Source organism: Malus domestica, chromosome 01 (genome assembly GCF_042453785.1).
Source record: "Malus domestica chromosome 01, GDT2T_hap1".
Lineage (NCBI taxonomy): Eukaryota > Viridiplantae > Streptophyta > Magnoliopsida > Rosales > Rosaceae > Malus > Malus domestica.
Genome location: NC_091661.1, coordinates 11,938,692 through 11,945,456, shown reverse-complemented (window position 1 = coordinate 11,945,456; position 6,765 = coordinate 11,938,692). Strand labels below are relative to the sequence as shown.

The window sequence follows — 6,765 nt, the reverse complement described above, 5'->3', positions numbered from 1 at the left end:
TCCCTCTTCCTCGATAGGGGCCACGACCGCCACTTCTTCCTTCTTGTTGACCTCCTGAGGTGACTTGGAGGGCTTGTTCATCCACAACTTGTCGACTGACTCTTTGTTCATGCACAAGAAGGCTACTCTGGAGTTCATCAATGGATAATGCATCCAAGTCATTCGACTCTTCAATCGAGCAAACATCATAGTTGTATTTTGAAGTCATGGACCTCAAGATTTTTTCAATAATCACCACATCCTCCATTCGTTCTCCATGAAGTCTCATCTTATTAGCTATAGTGAGCATCCTTCCAAAGTAGTCATTGACAGCTTCCCCAGCCTTCATATGCAGTAGTTCAAAATCCTTTCGAAGGGCCTGCAGTTAAGCACGTTTCACACGTGCTGTTCCCTGATACTTCTGCTTTAAGGAGTCCCATATATCCTTAGTTGTGTCCTTTTTCAAGATCGTCTTTAAGATTGAACAATCGATGGCCTGGAACAGATAGTTATTGGCCTTCAAGTCTTTCAGTTTCTGCTCTTCCAGCGCCTTCTTCTACAGGTCATTAAATTCAGCTCCTCCTACTGCTGCAGTGATTCCTGTCTCCACCAGGTTCCACTATTCTTTGGAACGTAGAAAGTTCTCCATAAGCATACTCCAATGATCATAGTGCCCATCAAACCTTGGAATAACCGGTTGTACAAAGCTGTTCTCAGACGTCATAGTTGTGTTTTCTCACGCTAACAACCAGTTTGGTCAGGCCCCGTGATGGGGCTCTGATACCAGATGTTGAAACTGAACTAGGTTACTGGAGCTTTGAGAATACATAATATGAAAAATACAGATATGCTTGGGAGAAAATCTTATTCAACTGAAGCAAACATCTTCGGCTATTAAATAGCCTTACATCGAACGGGAAAACAAATAACAACCCACAACTATTTAGGACCTAAAATTGTGGTGAGTGACTAGATTGAAAACAGAAAAAAAACAACTTGTCCCTCAAGTCAATGAGGGTTATTTGCACGTCCAGGATCAACCCTAGAACAAAGGGATAAACCCTAGAATAAAGGAAACCCTAACAGCTAGACTGTTGAATATTTCAACATATTCAACACGTTGAGGCAGTCGGCGAACCCAGATCCAGTGCGGCGAGGCCACAGGAGTCGTGATATCGATCCAACCGTGGAGTCTCTGTCAAAGTGGAGCGAAGTGTGGGGGAAGGGTGAAGCAAAGAAGAAGACATAGATGAGAGGGGTGAAGGTCTTAGTAGTCCGCTTAATTTTGGGGTCTTTAGCTAAGACCAGCTAATGAAGCGTATACTCGGAGCGAGTCCCTGCTAGTCTCAATTAAATTAGTCCATGCAAGAAACAAACATGGGATTACACTGACTAGTAATCCTAGCCAGTCCAGTGAAACTTAACGAGGTCAAACAAACGCACCCTAAAATAATATCTAGATCTAGAAAGATTGCGATTTGCATACCAAGTCAACAAAATCATTCACCTTACACCAAAAAATGAAAAATAAAATAAAACGAACAATAAGATGAGTAGGTCACGTGACTCGCGTGAGGAGTTGTATACATCGATTATATGAGGAACAGGTTCTTGCATATAATAATTCCTCTCACAAAATTGATTACACGAATGCGACTGAGGAATTGTATATCGATCATGACTCACATGAGGAGTTTCGAAATACATCAAGTTTTATTTTCTACCGAATACACCAAGTTTCCGAACCATTTGAAATAATGCAGGGAAGACTTTGGAAGTTATGTTCGGAGGCCACCTAACGAGAGCAAACTTTGAGTTCCCATCCTTCTCTTCCTAAGTCGTTCTGCAATGATGAAGGATAGCTCAAGAGCCTGAGAAGCATTGAGCCTCAGTTCACAGTGCGTGTGGTATCGCGAGCTCAGATCGTCCAAAGTCACTGTTCAAGAGCCTCCAATGCACTCTGTCACATTCTGCCTAGTCATCTCTAAATGAATTCCTCCTGGGTGGCTCCCTTCTTGTTCGTGCACATCAAAGAATGCTCGCACCTCGGCCTGCAAACAAATACAATAAACCAACCATGGCGAAGATTAAATGGTGTAGAATACACAAGGCATACAATGTTACATATAATAACTTTTACGTCTAGTAGAAAACCGACATATTGGTTGAGTCTCTAGACGCTAGCAACAATGAATTGCCACCGCAGGATTATGAGCACTTTTTAGTCTACCAGACATTTCTTAGATACTAATGACATGGCATGGAAAAATGATGCCGACTGTAAGGATATGCAGTTGCAGTATTGGTACGTTGATTTATATGTGCAGGTGGTGCAACAAGATTAAGCAATCAATCTACTACTTATAGCCAACTATTAGAAAAGGAAATACCAAGAGATTTTTCCGTTTCATGTTTCGAAAAGAAATAGGTAGAGAAATTATACCAAGATAGAATCAAATGGACGTGTTTTGAGTCCACATGGTGCCTGGATAGTGTTTCCATGCATTGGATCAGAGACCCATGTCACAATCTGCCCTGCTTGGCGGACAGCCCTAATCAAATGAGGAAGTTTGACTCTCATGTCTCAGCACCCATTCTAGCAATGATTGTGATCTTTCTTGGCTTGTTACTCGGGTTCAGGATTTCGATGATGTTAACAAGATCCTTTGGGTCCATTTTATTGCTTACCTGCGTCACAAGTATATCATTGTAAGCCATTTAACATAACGTTACGGAAAAAATGAACCCACAGCTTAAATTACTGACACATTTAGTCTATCAACAACGACAAGTTTGATCTATCAGTGTACACACACCATGTGAAGCCACTAATAACACTCAAATTAGCCGGGAGTTCACAAAAGCCTACCTTGATGCCGATGGGATTGGAAAGTCCTCTTAGGAACTCTACATGGGCACCATCCAGTTGCCGGGTACGCTCACCAACCCACAGCACGTGGGCGGAGCAATCATAGTACAGACCGGAAGTAGAATCCAATCTTGTGAGTGATTGCTCATAGGGTAGATGCAGACATTCGTGGGATGTCCAGAAATCAGTTGTTGTCATGATAGGATGGTCAACTGTAAGTCCAGCAGCATTCATGAACCCTAAGGCCTCGTCGACCCGGCTAGCCAGTTCCTGGTACCTGTTGAATCAAAGTAACAATGCAAATAAGCGAATTGACACTCCAGTCAGATATTCAAATTTGATTTATCTTTGGAACTCCTATGCGTCTAAATTCCGTTTTTGTACTAGTTTTCTTCAAAAAATCTAATAGGTTTGTATAAATATTCAAGCACATTTTCTAGCATTTCATTTAGTCCTGTAAAGTAACATTGATATGGATATAAAGTTTGAAAATGTGGGTTGAGTGCACACCTATTTCCCTGCTCGCTGTGCTCAACGAAATCCAGATTCCATTGAGTAACCCTCTGCATAGCAGCATACCCTCCAGTGGCAAAGGCTCGAAGAAGGTTCAAGGTCGTCGCAGACTGGGAATAAGCTCTTATCAACCTCTGGGGGTCTGGATTTCTATTTTTCTCATCAAAAGCATCACCATTGATATTATCCCCTTTGTAAACCGGCAACTTTACCCCATCCTTCTCCTCAAACTCCGCTGATCTTGGCTTCGCGAACTGGCCCGCCATTCTTCCCACCTAAATCAACAAACGCCACATTCAACACCCTTCAAAATCAATCAAAACAAAAACTAAATGACGTTTGATGTCCATTTCGTTTCCAGTTACTGAAAGTAGTTGCTAAACAAAAATCAAAGATTTGTCAAAAACCCATATGAAATCATCAAAAACACTACCTTGATAACAGGCATTTGTCCTCCAAACATCAGAACAACGCCCATCTGAAGCATAATTCTGAAGGTGTCCCTAATGTTGTTGGCGCTAAACTCCTTGAAGCTCTCAGCGCAGTCGCCGCCCTACAAGAGAAAAGCATTGCCCATGGCTGCCTCAGCTAGCTTCTCTTCCAAGTGCCTGGCCTCTCCGGCGAACACAATCGGAGGAAAAGACTCGATGGTCTTGAGTACTGTCTCTAGCTTGTTCACATCTGGGTACTCCGGAAGCTGCAGGGCCTTCTTGGATTTCCAGCTGTCCAAGCTCCATTTGCCAGAAACAGGCTTCGTGGGCGCCGAAGTAGACTTGGGAGGCTTCTTGGCCACGACGGAAGACTTACCGGAGTCGGCGGCGCAGATGGGGTGGAAGGTCTTTTTTTTGGAAGGGAATAGGGAGAAAATGGGTTGGTGAGATTGAGGGGTGGGAGGGGAGAGAGAGTGAGTGTTGAAGATTGATTTGGAGGACAGGGTTGCTGGGTTTGTAAGAGCCATTGTTCTTGTCTCTCCTACTCTTCCTGTTTCTCTCTCCTACCGTCTGAAAACTGGAATATCTAGGAGTTTGGCGAGTAGGCTCTGAGAATGAGGTGTTGGTTTCAAGGAGTTTATATAAGCTTTTTAGAGGGGAGGAGGACTTCCAACAACTCCAAAACAGTTAGGTGGATAGTTGTGGGTGGAGATATTTTTCAATGTGATTGGCACATGGTTGCTATATCATGTGTTATTATACAAATGATGAAATATATGTGTTAAAAAGTTAATAATTTAAAAAATAAAAAATTTCATCACTTACATAAAAACACGTAATGTATCATCTGTATACATTTTGACATAAGTCATTCTCGAGAGAAAGAGGTAGATTGGTAAGTATGAAATAGAGAGAGGGGGTCAGTGGGTCACATGGGTATCCAGAAGGGAAATTTAGGTGGCGTAAAGGGGCAATTGAGTCAGTTTGGTAGGTAAGCGAGGGATGAGAATTCTCTCCGATTCTCTTGGAGTATTCCAAAGATCACTTCATCTTCATTATGTTTGTTTATTGTATATTGTATATTGTATAATTAATCTTTACACGAATGGTTTGTGTTTAATTTTGAATAAAAAAATTCAAATAACTATTATCATAAAATAACAGATAAACGGACATGATAAAATTATCCTGAAATTTCTGATAGTATCCTATTTCGATAGGTTCGGATGCAATCCCCCCAAGCGTGGGTTCGGATGCTTGCCCTTATTATTTATATTTATTTTATTTATGGCAATAATTCATTCATTAAATTCAGCTACCAAATATAGTATGATACGGTCCTATAAGCTATGGGTGCCGATCACATTATTGCTCCAATCATTTTTCTTTTTCTTTCCAATCTCTACCCTTCCATCAACCACCGCACAGTCGCGAGACATTGTTAGAACAAGTTTTAAGTTTGTGTAATAATATTTTATTTTATTTTATTTGTAATTGAGAAGTCTTAGATTTAAATATATGTCACTTAGTACTACAGTTCAGTAATATTTTTCTTCACTTGTAAGTTATAAATGTTAGATTTGATTCTCGTCAAAGACGAATTTAAACCATATTATTGCTAGTTCATTGTGAAGCTTAACCAAATTACTCATCCATTTAGTGTAGATCATCGTTTGTTCAAAAAATAAAAATAAAAAAATAAATTTGAATGTCTGGACGATGAATTCGATATTAATTTATTCCTCAACCTTTTACGTAGACACCTTGTTATATTAAAAAAAAACAAAAAAAAAAAAATTCAAATAGTCTTTCGTATGAAAACGTATAGCAAATGTCTTTTAGTGACGAAATTGCTTTCGTCTCTATGCTTGACCATTTGATCATTCAAATTTATTGACATGAGCAGCGGCCACAATTGCATTGAATAATATTATTTTTATTTTAAATAGGGCATATTTAAAAATGGAATCATTAAACGGATGCTAATTATAAAAAAAATATCAAATAAAAGTGTGAATTATTGAGGAATATCCTGGATCCTAACACAATTTATGTGTCCTGTCACACGCTTTTCTTATGTTTTATTGTGTATGGGGAATGAACTCAAGCAATAGATGCCACATGACACGTGCTTTTCTTAAGTTAGTTGCCCCAAATCTTAAATAACTCAAGTTTTTTTCTCATTCTTTGTTGTGCCAACTTTGTGATGATATTCCTCTCACTTTTAGGCGCATGTTTAATTATTTGTAACCGACGAGAAGAAATGTATATCAAAAAAGTCGAGGATGAGTGAGAAAGAATGGACATAGAACACATTAATAATTTTCATTGTTATTCCATACTTAAAAATTTATTTTTCATGTATGTTATTCCCAAAATCGATGGGATCCACCTACATTGTTATTAAAAGCATAAATAAAATGATACTCATTCATTGCAAATTCATTTCTTATAAATAGACATCTACTTAAAATAACCTTATGTTCTAATTTCTATCCGGAGATGTAATTTTAAATGAAGTACTCATCCTGGTTAGTTGAATTCAACTTTCTGTACATTTGACTAAGAAAAACTGAAATTTGAATAGAAAACAACATGAATCAATTCATAATCAAATTCGAATACCTCGACGAATCAAGACTATGTTAGAATACTTCTGACATCTCATTCATCAGTTTCCTCATTTTCTATTAATCACGTATACAGAGAGAGACAAATATGATTGTTGATGGATTAATAGTAAATTTAGTGTTGTGGTCTACATTGTTAAAGGGAGAGAGAGTGCGGCAAAGAAAGATAGAAAAGGGCTTGAGGAATTTCATGTATGTTATTTTTCATGCCTTGTATCTTTATTTATAATACACATGATAAGATTCGTTGCCTTACAAGTAATACGATCATAAGGGGATAAAATCTTATACTATCATAAATACAATCTATTAATGATTTACACAACCACAAGTGTAAATACTC

General features: G+C 38.8%; 1 pseudogene; it reads right to left on the bottom strand.

Moving 5' to 3' along the window:
• Positions 1-1,529: 1,529 nt before the first annotated feature.
• On the bottom strand, positions 1,530-4,386 carry LOC103433857 (phospho-2-dehydro-3-deoxyheptonate aldolase 2, chloroplastic-like; annotated as a pseudogene).
• Between the last annotated feature and the right edge of the window lie 2,379 nt (positions 4,387-6,765).